General features: G+C 41.8%; 1 protein-coding gene across 7 annotated transcripts in view; it reads left to right on the plus strand.

Annotated features, from left to right (window-relative positions):
• BMPR1B (bone morphogenetic protein receptor type 1B) overlaps nt 1–18,071 on the plus strand; it is an 804,535-nt gene that overhangs the window by 429,093 nt on the left and 357,371 nt on the right. Inside the window, exon 5 of one of the 7 annotated variants that reach the window (XM_063917476.1) lies at nt 5,075–5,132. The exons of the other annotated variants lie outside the window; for them this stretch is intronic. The gene's annotated coding sequence lies outside the window, so the exon portion shown is untranslated. The remainder of the gene's footprint in view (nt 1–5,074; nt 5,133–18,071) is intronic. 7 annotated transcript variants of the gene reach the window in all.

Here is an 18,071-nt window from a genome sequence, read left to right on the forward strand (position 1 = left end):
CAAGTTCCTAGTCCTTGTGGTTCAGGAGATTTTGTGATGAGTCAGTGGTATTTGATTGAAATATATATATAAATATATATATATATATATATATATAGTATATTTATTATTATTATTATTATTATTATTATTATTATTAGAAATTTGAAACCAAAAACAAATGCTTTTATCCTTCCTAAAATCCAGCCCTAGTGCTGCTAGCGCCAAAATCAGAGGGAAAAAAAGCATAAAGAGCTACTTTGTGAGAAGATAAAATCATATTCAGTTGTGTATAACAAGGGTACTCCAGTAAAAAGCACTGAACATTTAAACAGGCATAGATCTCATCTGAAATAAACCAACCTCATTCCTAATTCTCATGTGAGTTCCTTGCACCTCTCACGGATATCAGAAGTGGTATGATGCCTTTCATATTTTCTTAAATTGTGTTAGCAAAACTTGAAAGCACAACATTTGAAGACAATTCTAGAAAATAATTTAGCTTGCAATAAAAGGTATTTTATACTTTTCTTAATAGTCCACTATGTAATATCTTATTATTTTTACTGTTTTGAGTGGAGCCTACTGTGTCTTCTGCTGCAAGTGTTTCCTTTATAGCATATAACAAAGTGTTTTGGGTTTTGTTTTTTTGTTTTTTTGAGAAGCAGTCTTTACAACAGTTTTAACTGCCAGTTTCAACAAAACTCATTTTGTATAGAATTTAACTTACTTTGTTTACCATATGTATATTCTTAAGAGAACACTGAGTTCTTTTCAATATTTGATTTAAAAAAAATAACATACAACTTCCAATCAGACCATGTGTTGGGAGTTCCACTAATCAGACTTGGTACTAAATCATGTTGCACACTCCATTAAGGCTATTTGGAGAGAACATTACTTTTCTTTCATGGCAAATTGAACAAGGCATGTATATATTAATTGGCACGTTTGCTTTTTTTTATTAGTTTCTGATGTTTTTTCATTGTAGACTGGGAAATAGTTTGCTTATGAAGCATAACAGTTATGGCTAATTAGTACATAGTGTTATTTTTCCATCCATTTTTACTGGATTGACATGATACTTGTATTGGCCAACATCTCTTATTGGAAATTAGTATCAGTGAACAGCGAATATATTTTTCTGCATTCTGGAATCAGACTGTGTTTAAATATTTTTTGTTTTTTTTACTATAACATAAGTAACACCAGTATTTTTTAGTGATGAGCGGATTTGGTTTTACTCGGTTTTACTCGGTTCTCAAAACAGAATCTTACGGGCTATCCAAAACACGTGACATCCGTGAGCCAATAAGATTCTGTTTTGAGAACCGAGTAAAACCGAGTAAAACCGAACCCGCTCATCACTAGTATTTTTGGTAACTCGGCAATATGTGTTTCTGTAGAAAAATTAATAAACTGAAATATATAATCAGCACTTTAGGACTGATTCGGAGTTGAGAGCAAAGCAAAGAAGAACAAATAACTTTGTGCCTTGGTAAACCCATGTTGCACTGCAGGTGTGGCAGAAGTAAAACGTGCAGATTGAAGGAGGATTTGCTCATTTGGCTGGCATTCTTGCATGAATTTAATGGCTGTTTGGATTTGGCTGTCCCAGTCGATTGACAACTCCGAGTCCAGTTATTTACAGATGCTTCAGGTTCTATCAGTTTTGGCACATTTTTCAAGAGTGAATCCTGGGATGCAGGATTAACTGCAAACATTTGGCTGTTGGATCTGTTTCTAACTGTGGTGGCAGTTAGGCTTTTCAAACCGGCGGATTGTTTTTTTGATGCAAAAAGATGTTGTGCAGGCTTTCATTAACCAGATGACAGGATCTTATGTTTATTAAAGCTCTGTACGTTCCAGGGGTTGAGAACAATTTTTCAGTGGGGCTTGGTTTCAGTTGCTTACACACTTGGTTTTTTCATCTGGCCTATCTTGTCCTGGTCATGTCAGGCAGAAGGACTCATGTTGAAGTCTATGGCTCTGGGTATGCAGAATACTTATTCGGAAGCTTGGAGGGACTGTCAGGGTTTTCTTGCATTAATTGGTAAGGGAGATAAGATGCTTTATGATTTTGTGTTGGGGTTTGTTTGGGGTTGGAATGGGCTAGGGTATTCAAATGTGGTCATGTATGCTGCTTTTGCCGGTATATCTTATTTTTCGTGTTTATACAGTTTACTGACCAAGTCGTTCTTGCTTTTAAAATTGTTGAAGGAATGCGCTATGGAACCAGCAGGTCCAGGGGATTCCTGCAAGCCTATTGATTTGGGACTTTTGACGTACTTGATCATTGTGGTCTCAGGCATTGTGGCAGGGGAATACGAAATTGCACTGTATAGTTTAGCCTTTTTGCTGCTCTTTTTTTGGGGATTTTGGGTAGATGAGTTTGTGACACTTGAAAAGTTCCAAGACAACAGGTGGGTTGTTTGCCAATGTTATTGTTAAATCTGAGTTGATTTTATGTAAGAGTTATAGGTCTACAAAGAACCATTTGAGTTAGGGGGCGTTGGATATCAGTTCCAGCACAACCGGTACTGCTGGTTTGTTCTGTAGCATTAGCTGCGTGCTTTTGCCCATTACAGAAAAAAAGGTGATGTTCAGTGGCTTACTTTTTGCTGCTGTCCAGATATCAGTATGAATACATTTTTGATAAGTAGTTTGGTTGTTTTGGGTTCGCCGGTTGAGCATTATGACATTTATACATGTAGAGTTGAATTTGCAGCAGCAATAAGTTCTTCCATCCACTTCATAAAGCAGTTAGATTGGTGGAAGTTATCAGCTTACAAGAACTATTTTAGGTGTAGAAAGTATCTAGTTAGTGGCAAGTTGTTTTGGGAAACCCATGGCCTTAAGCCTCCCTCAACTTTAGGGGAAGGAAGTTCTTTTCAGTTTTGCCCTCAAATAGGTTTTTGTGGTTTTCATGTTCATCTGGACCACCCAACACCTATTCTACCTTCCATGGCTAGGTTTTTTCATGTCTTAATTATTGACTGATGTCGGGACCTTTTCTTACATGCTTAAATGGGAAGTCCTGTCGGTGTGGTTAGCTGGTCATTGTTATATTGGGTCAGTAAACATCCATTAGCTGGTAGGGTCCACTTTTTGCTTGGTTATGCTTATATGGTTTAGTGGAAAAGGAAAAACATGAGTTTGTTTTTGTGACCACCTCTTGTTGGCTGAAGGAAGGGTTGGGAACACTAATAAGTTAGTGATTCACTTAGGGGGGAACAATTTGGAAACTTGTAATGGCATTGAGCATATCAATAGTATAAAGCAGGATCTAAAAGTGCTTTTGGACTGTTAGCCATAAGTGGTGTTTGTTGTCTGACAATGATACTTCTTAGATTTTGAAGGTGTATGTAAGGGAGAGTGATGTTGGATAGTGTCCAATGTAATGTCAATGCCACAGTTTTTAGGATTGTCCTAAGATTAGGTGGGAGTGTTATGAGGCATCTCCATTTGCCTTTTGAGGAGGTTAGTTTTTATACTTCAAATGGGGTCCATTTAACTGGAAAAGGTTTGCAACTTTTCATTACAGCTCTACTGTATTTTCTTTCTTATTGTTTTGTAGAGGTCACTGTAATGGTGGCGGCAGGGCTAGTTTTAGGATGCCCTGACTCAGCGGCGTAGCCAGGGAGATGCTACAGTACCATGTCTGCCTCCTGGTATCTAGACGTTACAGTAGTTGCCTGCCAGGGACGCACACAGCATAAGTGCCATTGTCGCTGGTGTCTGGCACCGCACCGCTTCACAGTACAGTGAAAAAATGCCAAATAAACTACAGCTCCCAGCAGCCCTTGCAAATAGGCCATTGGTTTATAACATTACTTACCTCTCCAGTGAGGGTTTTCTGATGTGTTGCTGACAGCCTACCTCTGTCAGTCACCGGCTGCTGTGTCCTACGCAACACTACAATTGTGGGCATAATGTGCAAGCAGCATGCGCAGAAGTACGCTGGGGGCACAGAAGTATAAATTAGCTTACCAAACCTTTTGACCTCGGACCTTCATTCTATGAGCCTGTAAACCCGGTTTTGTCGGAAAGCAGCCCAAGAGTGCTTGGGTGGCATTTTCCTTCAGGAGAAGGCCTGGTTTCTGTCTCATGGAGGGACAAATACTAGGTCAATTAAAGGGGGAAGGTACTACCAATCCTGTTTGTGCTAAGGTGGAATACAGCTCCATTTATTTAAATATTATTAATAGCACTATTAAAAATAGCAGTTTTTTCTTGCCACTAGACATATTTAATCATTTAATTACAATTCAATCAATAAATTAGTCTGTGACCTCTATTATTAAAAAAAAAAATCTTTAATCATATAGTTTAGTTAGGTATAGTGAAATAATAATACCTATGGGTGACTCATGTGCAACTCAGAATCAACTGTGAGTCCTATTGGGAATAAACCACTATATTATTATGGTGATAGTGTAGAAATGTGTTAGTACTTTTTATATCTATACCTATTTTTATATATCCGTACAATGACTATAACAATAAAGATTTGCCACTGGATCATACATTTATGTGACCTTTGTGTATGCAAAATATAATAGTATATGCTTCATTTAATATTAGCTTTCATATACAGGTAGGACCCTAAAGCTAGATTGCTTGGAGATTTATTCTTGTTGTAATCAGACTTTGTGGAATGTTATAGGTCTTGAAGATACTACATCTTGTGATTGTAACAGGTGATCACCCATCCATTGGAGGAAATGTGTAAATAAAAGCCTCAATATCAGCATTAACTGAAATGTTCTAAGTAGATACTGTACAAGGAACACAGTAACACTCTTTGTCACTTTATAAGCAAAGTTGCCCAGTTTCCAGTTTGTCACAATGAATAGGTTTAGTTGGCATCCGGTATGAACTTAAACTTGATAATATAATTATGTATCTACTATGACTTTATAGCATGCTTTTATTTTGTTTTGAATGTAAATTGCTAAGGACACCATAGTCATGTAATGGTATATTGCATTATTCCTTGTATTTCCGTATTAAATAGAGTAGCAATGATTCATCGTCCTTAATTCTGACATGATATGAAAACAACACATGGGTTAATTTAATTCTCTTCATCCAGAACAACAGCTCAATATCTACTTGGCTTCCTGACTTAAAATAATCCTGTCATCTGAGAGGTAAGATTACGTTTTTTGTATGTTTTCTCAACTGCCTGTAAAAGCTGTTAGAGATCAACTTTCAAAGTTGACTTTGAAATTTTGTGGATCTTCTCTGCATATTTTACAACACATATCATATTCATAAAGGCTCAGTAAAAGGAAGAAGGTGTGTTATGATCACTTTACTATTGAGGAATGAGAGGCAGAAATGTGTTTAACAATAAAGGCAAATATATGTAAAAGGAGTGGTCGCTGTATTCCAGAAAAATGTATAATTTGTGTAAACATATTTCCTTACTTAATCCTTTCACTGCTTATGACCCAGACCACATTTATTCAGGTTACCCCACAATTTTTACACATCTTGTTCTGTGTAGCCAAGTATAACAATGGCAATTGTACAATCAATTTATTGGTCAATCACAGGTGCATACAAGGAAGTGACTACTCTAGACAATAAAGACACAACACAAATTTCCCCAGCACACTGTAAAGGACCAGCAAATGAGATTCACATACTACATGATAATAGCAATGCAGAGATCTCAGTTTCATATATTTGCTAATACGTGGTACAGATGGAACCACGTTCATTGAGTATGGCTACATCGCAGGCAGGGGCGAGCGGTGTGCCTAGGCGCGCCTGCGCTTAGGCCCGTCGCCGAGTGTACACAGACGCTCCCATTCAAAGTGAATGGGGCGCGTGTGCATCTACAACGCACGTGCATCCCATTCGTTCCTGGTGCTGCACCCGGCGGGGCGCACCTAGTCGCAGATACCAGTCACGCCAAGGTGTGTCTGCTTGGTAGTCCTAAGCTATATGATATTAGCACCCAGTTTGGGTCATACATTTATGTATTTTTTTATGCTACATGATAACAACACATACATTTCTATATTTCTAAATTAAGAGGAGGCAGAAATGAAAAATGCAGTTATCTGTAATTATTTTCATATCTATAGTAAGGAAATGAATTCAACATACAAAAGGGCTGATTTTGAATAGGACATAAGGTCGCTGTATATGAGGGTAGTCGCTGAAGCCTGATTTTCTACTTTATGCAAATGTGAGTTTCCATAGCGTACCTCCCAAATTTTGCTCCATGGATTCAGGACCCTCGGCGCGTGTATCTGCATGGCCTTGGGTGGAGGGGCATGGCTTCAGATGGGAGGGGGCATGGCCTCAAGGCACGACCCTGTCTTCTGCATTTTGGGGGAGTGCCCAGTGATAGGCAGCACCTGGCTCACCTCCCTGCACTTTATATATGTTGTGTGCAGAGCAGAGCAGTGGTTATCAGTGGCTCCACCAACCTTTTCCTGGAAGACATTGCTAGCGAGGGCCATGCGGAAACATTGCAGTGAGGGACATGCTGCCGACTGCAGCATGGCTGCCACAGTCGCTCCGTCGTTGCCAGCATTGGCAAGGGTGTATGCACTTGCTGATAACACCCCCCGCACGATGTTGTTGGGTAAACACATTGTGTAGTGTGTACCCCGCTTTATCACTTTCATGTTTGTCACTAAACAATATTTACTAATCATTGTTTTTTATTGTCAGTTGAAACCAACTGTGATGTCAGTGTGTTTTTGTAGCTCAGGCCGTCGGTTTGGATCTTTCAGTTCAATACTGATAGCAAGTATAAGGTCAAAACCAATAAGAAAGCACCCGACCAAAAGCACTACTCAGTATGGACTGTGCAGGCTTCAGTAGGTTAAAATAAAAAAGGGTTAAAATACAGATCCCTCATCTATCTATCTATCTATCTATCTATCTATCTATCTATCTATCTATCTATCTATCTATCTATCTATCTATCTATCTCCTTCTCTAATAGTGCTTACATTGCCATGTGTTTCCCCTCATATGATGGGGCTAGTTATCCTATGTTCTCTTTTAAACATATTCACTAGGAATACCTTTTTTATTTCAGAAACTATCCAGATATATACTAGAAATTAATTAAAATATAAGGGCAAAAGTAGCTTGGCTCAGATGCCATTATTACTGGCCACACATCACAGGACCACTGATGACAGCTCCATTTTCAGTCTGCTTTGCTGCACTAATTGACTGCCCTGTCTCTCAGCAACCTCTACTGTGCTCCTGAGGTGTGGAGCAATGATCTGGCTTACAGCTGATTGCACCCACAAATGTTATCTGCAACTCTCAGGAGACATGATCTGAGGCTTTCTCGCAGGTATTGCCCTCTTGGTGGTGACCAGCGGGAACTATGTGTTTTTACAAATTTGCTGCCTTGGTCTCTGTGGCAGAGCAGTCTGCAGAACAAGCAACCCATTCATCATATTTCCAATTTCCCTTCTAATGATTAAGCATTTACTTTGTTTTTGCATTTTGCTTCTGTCCTTATATTGATATTTTTCATGGGGTCTTGTCTAGTTGCACTGTTCCGTGTCATAGTCCTTTCTTGCTCCGCTCATCTAATTTAATATAAATTGTTTATGCTTGTCCATACTAGTATGTTGTCTCCAGTGTATGAGGCAGCTATAATGTGAATCATGGCATAACGTCCTGCACACTTGTGTCTTGGCCCTCCTCTCTGGGATCTTCCAAAAGGGAGTCCTGAAAAGTAATCATGTATGTAATTACACCTGACCATAACCCTGACTAATGCTCAAAATCTAAACATTCTCATAAGCCTTAACCCTAATGGTTTCTCATTATTTCATTATTATTTCTAAAATGTGTTGCTTTGAACAGTGGAAATCCAATCCCTAAAATAGAAAGGTTTCTACTATTACTATGAGATATTGGAAGACCATTATGTAAACATTTCTGAGCCGTGGAGGAACACCCTGTCCAATGCAGGGCTGATAATTACAGCCATCTTCCACTTGTAAACTCTATTGCGTTGGTGAGACTTCCAGTCAAGGTATGATTGGGAAATGGAAGATTAAAACAGTTTAGTTAACTGTGGAAAATACTTTATATTACTACAAAAGATACAGTATGTACACCAAAAACTCTTTATATTGTGACTCCCCCTGTTGTTATTGCTGTGTGTCGTTTAGGTGGCAGACATGATGCTGCAAAATGGATGTGGTTGGATTATAATAGTGGTAATATTCCATTGCATGCAAAAACTGACTTTGAGCACATAAACATGGACAAAATCATTTCGCTCATGGGGAAAAACAATTACTGACAACGCTGCCAAGAAATGAAATATTCTCTAGCCTTAACAATGTGTTATTAATAGGTCTCGGTGTGTTTCATTTTTATTTCCGGAAAGATTTTTCACCTCCAGCTGGCTCACCGTTATTTCCAAAATTGCTATATGGCAAAACTCAGCAATAGGAATATTAGGCAATATTTTTAGATGAAATGTGAAAATACTTCATAGTTTCTGCGTTGTAAAGACCGTGACAACAGACGTGATTATAGGCATGAGTTGAGAAAACTATATTGCGCCAAAAAAATTATTCACTGTACCCTGAGATAACATTAGAAAGGAAGTACTTGGTTTATTGGTGGGATTCTCATGTATTTTCCACTACTCTTAATATGATAAGTGGCGATAGATAGCCAACAGGAAATGGTGGGTAACTTCACCTGCCCCTTCACAGTGAATGTTAGTCTACTAACATATATTTTCTCTGTCCGAATTACCTCTTTTTCTTGTGAAGGGCTTAGAATACTGCATACAAATAGAACAGGAAAACAAATCTCTATATAGTAGCATAGGTATCGGAACGGGGGGTGGCTTGCCCCCACCCCCAAATATTTGAGAAGCTCCAGTCAATGTACTGGGTCATGGGGCGCAGTGCAGTCACCATTTAGGCTGTGTCAGGATGGAGGTAATCCCTTTTCCGGGTGCTCCAACTCCTCCCTACCCACAGCCCTTCTCTTCCCACCTCCAGGGCACTCCTCCACCCTGTACCCAGCTCCTACCCATGCAGTGTGTTACTGTGGGACCAGTCATGCGCCCTTCTCACTTCCCACTTCATATGTTCCTCCCCTACTTTCCCCTCAGCTCTCCCGTTGTCCTTTCCCTCCTTCGCAGCACCCCCCCACCGCAGGGATATCGATCTACAAAATAAATATATATATATATATATATATATATATATTTGCCAGGTTCACGGCACTCCCAATTCCCAAAAGCTTGTATACTCCACAGAATATAGCCGGTGCCCTCCCTGGTTACAGCAAGCGCTGTGTCCAATGTAGCATGCAGAGTTGGGCGGCACTCACGGCGCGGAAAAAAACAGACAGGCAAGTCTGGAAGTTGCAATCAACGTTTCAATGTATATTGACGAAATACATTGACGAAAATGTTATAATATACATTGAAACGTTGATTGCAACTTCCAGACTTGCCTGTCTGTTTTTTTCCGCGCCGTGAGTGCCGCCCAACTCTGCATGCTATATATATATATATATATATATATATATATATATAAATATATATATTTGTCAGGTAGGTGGTGTGGCGGGTAAGTCCAGCTGCCCCTGAGGGAGCAATATACAGGATTTAGGGGCACCAAAGTGAAATAAAATATGTTGTGATGCCCCTGTATAGTAGTAAAATCAAATCTTTTACTGTAGTGTTTCAATTTCCACATAAATTGTAACATAAAATCATGGTTCTTATGTGGAATCTTTGTAGGGTTCGCTGGGTTATAATGTGCTGTCCAAGGCAATTGCCCACACAATCCACTATGGACCATATTATGTCCACGATAGTCCTCTAGATAGTGTGTGTGTGTGTGTGTATATATATATATAAATATATATATATATATATATATATATATATATATATATAAAACAAAAGCTGCGGCACTCAGGGACTTCTGAAACAACGATGTATTGCAAAATTCACATTGAGAAAGACATCAACGTTTCGGGGGTCCTAGCCCCTTTGTCAAGATGTGAGTGTGAAGTAAAAGAAAAGAAAGCTACTCACCCTTTTTAAAAAGAAAAAGAGCCCGTCAAACCAGAAGTGCACGTCCTCCCGTGCCTCCGTCCCCGTCGCTGTGCGGCGCTGGAAGATGATGGCGGATGACGTCATCACTGGATCCTGGCTGGCCCGTTGCCTAGCAACTGCGAGGACGCATCGCGTGTGCGGAGGCAGGGGAGCTGTCAAAGAGAAAAAGAAAGAGAAAGTTTAAAATCACCTTGCAGAGTATAATAGTGGCAACGGAAACCAGAATGTCTGTAGAAATGAACTAAATCATAAAGCAAACTGGCATATAGACCAAAGAATGGTGCCCCCCAGCCCTTCAACAGCAAGAGATTAACTCCAAAAAGATGAATATAACGAGTATTAAAACCAGGGGTGCACGAAGCAAAAGAGATCAATATACATAAGCTAAACATGTCCTGAACAAAGAAAGAATAATGGAGTAACCTAATATACTAACATACTCGACTTATTAAAAATAATCACTATAACTGTCTAAGTACGGGTCTAGAGCTCATATCGCCTGGTGAGCCATTGACCCGACTAGGCTTGGTATCACACGTCCCTCAACTAGGGGGCACGAGCCCATATAGGCAGCCAATGGCTGTAGCAACCAGTCCTATGTTGGACTATCCAAAAGTACTCCAGATAATTCTCTCGTTGAGGCCTGCTGGATGAATTGTGTTAAGTTCATATATCCAGGTTGCTTCCTTACATAGAAGCTGGCTCTCCCGATCACCTCCACGAAGGGATTTGGGGACCTGATTGATAACAATATGTTTGAGGTCACCTAAGGTGTGCTTAGCCTCCTGAAAATGTCTGGCCACTGGTTGATCCGATGCAGAACCCGCAATGGCGGCCTTGATGGCAGAACGATGCAGAGCCATACGCTCTCGAGAGCTGATCTCTATTTTTAACTGTTATTATCTCAAATAAGCATTGTTTTATGTTAGTAATGAAACCTCTGATGTGGGAACACATATTCAAAACTGTAAGGAAGGCTTTTTATTAATTTTATTAATTTGTGAACTTTCCAGCATCCAGTTCCGGTCATGTGACCAGAAGTGATGTAACCATTTCTTGCTATAAATAGGGGAACCTGTTTGTTTGGCCCCTCATGCCTTGAAAAAGAGTCTCCTGACTCGAAACGCGTTGGTTAGAGGGGGCTCTTCAACAGCGGACCTGTCTATTGGACTCTGAAGGAAGGTAGGACCTTGTCATACTTACCTGTATAATTTCTTTTTGGAACTCCAAAGTTGGCCACTTATTGTTCCAAGACGGTTCTCACTTCCATCAGAGCCGGACTCTTATGCTGTGATCAGCCTGTTTTTTATGTTATGTGCTCTGAATAAACTCCACTTTTTACTACTCCTGGATTGAGGTCCCTGAAAGAAACCGCTACATGAGGATACCAACCGTTTTGCAGTGAGTGTTAGGTACGCCTCCCTCACCATTGTAGGTTTTGGCTATCCATTACTGACTGATAGAGAACACACTATTCTGTGAAAGATACCGTTATGGGCGTTCAGACATCTGTCTCTATGTAAGTCAGGTGTGTTCACAGGAATTCTATGGTATTACCACCAGCATAGATAGATCCTTATTTTTTAAATTAGGTACGCCAACAAACAGTGGTAAAGATACCACTTGTTTTTCCCTTGAATACGACTATACTACACATTGTGTATTTCTGTCTCATATTTCATATATGGCCAAGTCCTCTATTATCGGATATAGAACAACCTCGGTAACTCCCTTGGAGCGATGTCCTTGAAAGAAACTGCTATATGAGGATATCTACTGTCTTTCACGTGAGTGTTAGGTACGCCCCTCTCTCACGATAGCAGATACCATTTAGATCCTGGTCTTCTACCATTGATTGATAAAGAGCACACTACATTTTGGAAAAGATTCCTTTATGGGCATGTCAACACATGTCTTTGTGTAAGTCAGGTGTGTTTATAGGAGAATATTGTTTCCATATTTTTGTCTAAAAAGATCACCTCACAAGTATTTTCTGACCACTCACATTGCTTAGTGAAGTACGTCAGCTTATATTGGCAAAAGATCTTAGATCACGTACTTTTCATCTGTTCATCGCGACATTACTACACATTGTGTACTTCTGTCTTATTTCTAATTTTTTGTATATGGTTGAGCTCTCCATCAAAAATTGGATACAGAATATTTTGACTATTCTTCTGGATACGGCACAGCTAAGTATTTGTTTAGCACTCTCATATTCACCATCACTGCTTGAACGATAGCGCCATCTAGTCCACACCATCACAATTTTCTCCGGATCGTCTTGCCCACATAACAGAGGCCACAAAGGCAAATAATGAGATAAATGATAAAAGTAGAGGTACACGAAACTGTATGTCTAATGGAGATCTTTCTCCTGGTTAAAGGTAAAATGAACACTGGCCCTGTTAACATATGTCTGCAAGTGGTATAGCCAAGGCAGCGATAGCAGCCTGGTTTCTTAGACAGGAAGGTCCCTTTCCCTAACACTGTGTCAGGTCTAGGAAAGTTAGAAATATCAGTGTGTACCACTATGTCCTTAATGTTGCGGCCCCTCCTATAACACATCATCGGGGTTTTGTGTTTAAAAGGGAGACTGGCGTCCGTGGAGACTATTGGCCACAAGGCTCTGTTATCTCTGTTCAGGACCGGGCTACAAGTGTCGAAGGATGTGATCCAAGGGATCCTGTTGCCTGAAGCTCTTACTGTGGGGCGCATCAACGTGTCACGTGGTATTGATAGGACCTCTCTTTTGGTGAATTCTAGTACCGACTTGTCATATCCCCTAGCTGTAAATTTTGTGACCATATTGTCCAGCTCCCTCTCGAGTGTATCAGGTTGGCTACTGATCCTAGCTGCCCTGATTATTTGGGATCGTGGAAGACCCCGTATTAGAGAGCGTGGATAATGGCTATTGGACTGCAAGAGGGTGTTCTTATCGGTGGGCTTGCTGTAAATACTTGTCTGTAGCTTCCCTAAGCTTATGGATACTAACACATCCAGGTAGTTAATAGAAGACAAGGACCACTGGAAGGTGATCCTGATAGGGGAAGGTCTGGAGTTGATGGAGTCCAGCAAGCTTTTCAACGCCAATTCGCATCCGGTCCAAATGATGAAGATATAATCAATGTACCTGGTGAAAAGGGCAATTGATTGAGAAACCATGGGGTCAGAAAAGAACATGGACGTCTCCTCCTTCAGCATATATATGTTGGCGTATGACGGGGCCACATTGCTCCCTATAGCACAGCCGTTTTTCTGCTGGTAAAACCACCCGTCAAAAAGGAAGTGGTTTCTAGTTAGTGTTAGCTCCAACAGGGTCAGGAAGAGATCTGCATCTACATCAGCCATGTCCTCTTCATACAGAAACGTCCTCATGGCATCCAGGCCCCCTATGTGCGGGATGCTTGTATACAAGCTACAGATGTCGATTGTACACAAGATCGTCCCCTTGCTACAGCCATTGGCTGCCAATATGGGCTCGTGTCCCCCAGTTGAGGGATGTGCGATTCCAAGCCTAGTCGTGTCAATGGCTCACCAGGCGATATGAGCTCTAGACCCGTTTGCTTTATGATTTAGTTCATTTCTACAGACATTCTGGTGTCCGTTGTCACTATTATACTCTGCAAGGTGCTTTTAAACTTTCTCTTTCTTTTTCTCTTTGACAGCTCCCCTGCCTCCGCTCACGCAATGCGTCCTGGCAGTTGCTAGGCAACGGGCCAGCCAGGATCCAGTGATGACGTCATCCGCCATCATCTTCCAGCGCCGCACAGCGATGGGGACGGAGGCACGGGAGGACGCGCATTTCTGGTTTGGCGGGCTCTTCTTCTTCTTAAAAAGTGTGAGTAGCTTTCTTTTCTTTTACTTCACACTCACATCTTGACAAAGGGGCTAGGACCCCCGAAACGTTGATGTCTTTCTCAATGTGAATTTTGCAATACATCGTTGTTTCAGAAGTCCCTGAGTGCCGCAGCTTTTGTTTTTTCTATTAGTAACAGCTTTTCTGAGGGCACCGGGGCGATTTGTTTATTACAGGGAGTGCCGGACTATGTGCATATATATATATATATATATATATATATATGTATACACTGGATGAAAACAATATTGTGATGTGGTCAAATTGACTCAAGATGACTGGAATTCTTGATGTTGAGGTTAATAATACTATAGGAACAAGAATATGCCCAAATGATGCAATTTACCTATTTTTATATAAAAAAAAAAAAATGAAATAGACAGATCCAAAATACACGAGGGCGGTTATGGCAAAACAAACTGTTGAAGGGTTGTTTAGCAAAGAGGCAAAAAAAGGGGGGACTATTGATAATGTCTCTCAGGGGCACACTTAAATTCTATATATTAATAGAAAGATAAAAGGTTGGATAGGATATTGTAATTTATAGGTAGGATAGGATAAAACGTAACTTTTAATCACAGACGAAAGGATGATATCAATAATTTTATCATCCTTTCGTCTGTGATTAAAAGTTAAGTTTTATCCTATCCTACCTATAAATTACAATATCCTATCCAACCTTTTATCTTTCTATTAATATATAGAATTTAAGTGTGCCCCTGAGAGACATTATCAATAGTCCCCCCTTTTTTTGCCTCTTTGCTAAACAACCCTTCAACAGTTTGTTTTGGAACTGATGTCTGGGAGCACCACCAACCTTGTTCTACTTCAAAAGCCTTAATAGGCGAAGTCGGTAGCTTTATGTTGGTTTAATACATTTGGTCACATATGATATATACAAATTGAATGATAACCTTTGTACAATCTGGACCAGTGCAGATTCCGAAAAACCCACACCCAATACAGGTTATGGCAAAACGAAAACACTAAGTTAATACAGATCTAAAACACAGGGGTCAACGCACATCTCTAAAATATATATACTGTATATCTATCTCTATCTATCTATCTATCTATCTATCTATCTATCTATCTATCTATCTATCTATCTATCTATCTATCTATCTATCTATCTATATATATAGCTGCGGCAGCCGGCACTCTCTCCAACCATAGGTAGATACCTAGGTGCCTCCTGTAATGGTCTCCCGACAGAATGTACTGTGCAAAGGCAGCGGCAATCTCAGGTTTTTCAATTCAAGTCAAACTGGACACAGCGGCCACAGGTTTAAATATCTTTTAAACCTGTGGCCGCTGTGTCCAGTTTGACTTGAATTGAAAAGCCTGAGAGTGCCGCTGCCTTTGCACAGTATATATATATATATATATATATATATATATATATATATACACTGCTCAAAAAAATAAAGGGAACACTAAAATAACACATCCTAGATCTGAATGAATGAAATATTCTTCTTAAATACTTTGTTCTTTACATAGTTGAATGTGCTGACAACAAAATCACACAAAAATGATCAATGGAAATCCAATTGATTAACCCATGGAGGTCTGGATTTGGAGTCACACTCAAAATTAAAGTGGAAAAACACACTACAGGCTGATCCAACTTTGATGTAATGTCCTTAAAACAAGTCAAAATGAGGCTCAGTAGTGTGTGTGGCCTCCACGTGCCTGTATGACCTCCCTACAACGCCTGGGCATGCTCCTGATGAGGTGGCGGATGGTCTCCTGAGGGATCTCCTCCCAGACCTGGACTAAAGCATCCGACAACTCCTGGACAGTCTGTGGTGCAACATGGCGTTGGTGGATGGAGCGAGACATGATGTCCCAGATATGCTCAATTGGATTCAGGTCTGGGGAACGGGCAGGCCAGTCCATAGCATCAATGCCTTCGTCTTGCAGGAACTGCTGACACACTCCAGCCACATGAGGTCTAGCATTGTCTTGCATTAGGAGGAACACAGGGCCAACCGAACCAGCATGGAGGGCTGTGCGGCCCCCCAAAGAAATGCCACCCCACACCATTACTGACCCACTGCCAAACCGGTCATGCTGGAGGATGTTGCAGGCAGCAGAACGTTCTCCTTGGCGTCTCCAGACTCTGTCACATGTGCTCAGTGAGAACCTGCTTTCATCTGTAGAGAGCACAGGGCGCCAGTGGCGAATTTGCCAATCTTGGTGTTCTCTGGCAAATGCCAAACGTCCTGCACTGTGTTGGGCTGTAAGCACAACCCCCACCTGTGGACGCCGGGCCCTCATACCACCCTCATGGTATCTGTTTCTGATCGTTTGAGTAAACACATGCACATTTGTGGCTTGCTGGAGGTCATTTTGCAGGGCTCTGGCAGTGCTCCTCCTGTTCCTCCTTGCACAAAGGCGGAGGTAGCGGTCCTGCTGCTGGGTTGTTGCCCTTCTACGGCCTCCTCCACGTCTCCTGATGTACTGGCCTGTCTCCTGGTAGCGCCTCCATGCTCTGGACACTACGCTGACAGACTGTTATGATTCCTGTACTCCAGACCGGAGGAGATCTTATGGCAGAGGTCTGAGTACAGGGAAAATAAGCTGGTTGTGGGAGCAGGAGAGCCTAGTAACCCCTGGCTCCCTAACTCCGTTGTCTCGCCCGTGTTATCAGAAATCCCCTGCGAGACTATGGTTGCTTGAGCCCATGGCAGCCGCGTTCGAAGGGCGGATTATGTCTGCCCAACCCCGATGCCCCCGCAGGTCTTAAAGGGAGACAAGGGGAAGTCCGAGACAGGGTGATAACAAGGGGCCCTCTGACTAAGCAACCAGGCCAGGGGTTACAAGCTAACTAACTTAAACCAAAGGTATGCGCGGACTAGCCGCCAGGGAAAAGGACAACCAAAGATCCCCTGATCCGTTACTCCTATCCAGCACCGCTGGATACCAGAGTGGATCTGTGGGAGCGGAATCCTCCGCAAAAGCTCCAGAACACAAGTAAACTAAATAATAAACAGTAAGCGGACAAGCCGCAACACACGGCTGAGCCGCGACTCACGAACACCACAAGATGTTAAAGGTGCTCGGTCAGACTCCAGGAACAGATGACAAACTTCCGAGTACAGGATCTCTGAGGACAGGAACAATCGGATTGAGCAGGACTGGAAACTCTCTGTAGCAGACACAGGCAAACAGGAAGCTATCACCGGCGTCTGTAAGGAGTCCTGAGGGTGCCTTTATTCAGGAACCCTCCAATCAAAATCCAGACAGGGTAATCAACTGAAATGCCGTACAGCTTGCATGCTGCACGGCCAGCACACCATGAGGTAATCAGGACAGACCCAGCAACGGGGAACGCGGCTGAACGTGGCGTCCCCGTTGCTAAGGTCAGAGCGGCTCCGTGCGCCCGGCGTCTAGCGTTGCCAGGGAGCCGGCGGCTGTACGCGCACGGCGTCCCTGGTTGCTAGGCGCCGGGCCGCACCGACGAGTGGACCCCGGCGCCTAACAGTACCCCCCCCTTGAGGAGGGGTCAAGGAACCCCTAAAGCCGGGTTTCTGAGGAAATTCTCGAAAAAATGCCCTTTTGAGCCTCGGGGCATGAAGATCCTCATCCAGGACCCAAGACCTTTCCTCTGGCCCATAACCTCTCCAATGTACCAAAAAATAAAGCCGACCCCGGGACAACTTGGAATCGAGAACCTTCTCCACCAAGAACTCCTGCTGACCCTGTACATTTATTGGTGATCTCCCCTGAGATATTTTACGAGGAAATCTACTGGACGAAACATATGGTTTCAGTAATGAGCAATGGAAGGTATTTCCGATCCGTAAAGTTTTTGGTAAACGTAACCGGAAAGCAACTGGATTGACTTTTTTGATAATGAGAAATGGTCCAATAAATCTAGGACCCAATCTGGCTGAGGTTTGTCGAAGCTTAATGTTGCGAGTCGACAACCACACCCTGTCTCCCACTTTAAAAGTGCACGGCCGCCGGAGCCTGTCAGAAAATCTTCTTTCCCGGAATGCTGCTTTTCTGAGAGCCAAGTGCACTTTTTTCCAAATAAGTTTAAGATGAGAGGTCAGGGCCAGAGAGGAGACAGAGGAATGTTGAAAAAATGAATTAGCTCTGGGGTGAAAACCAAAAACTGCAAAAAATGGAGACACATTG

The sequence above is a fragment of the Pseudophryne corroboree genome, chromosome 1 (assembly GCF_028390025.1).
Source record: "Pseudophryne corroboree isolate aPseCor3 chromosome 1, aPseCor3.hap2, whole genome shotgun sequence".
NCBI classification, from domain to species: Eukaryota; Metazoa; Chordata; class Amphibia; order Anura; family Myobatrachidae; genus Pseudophryne; species Pseudophryne corroboree.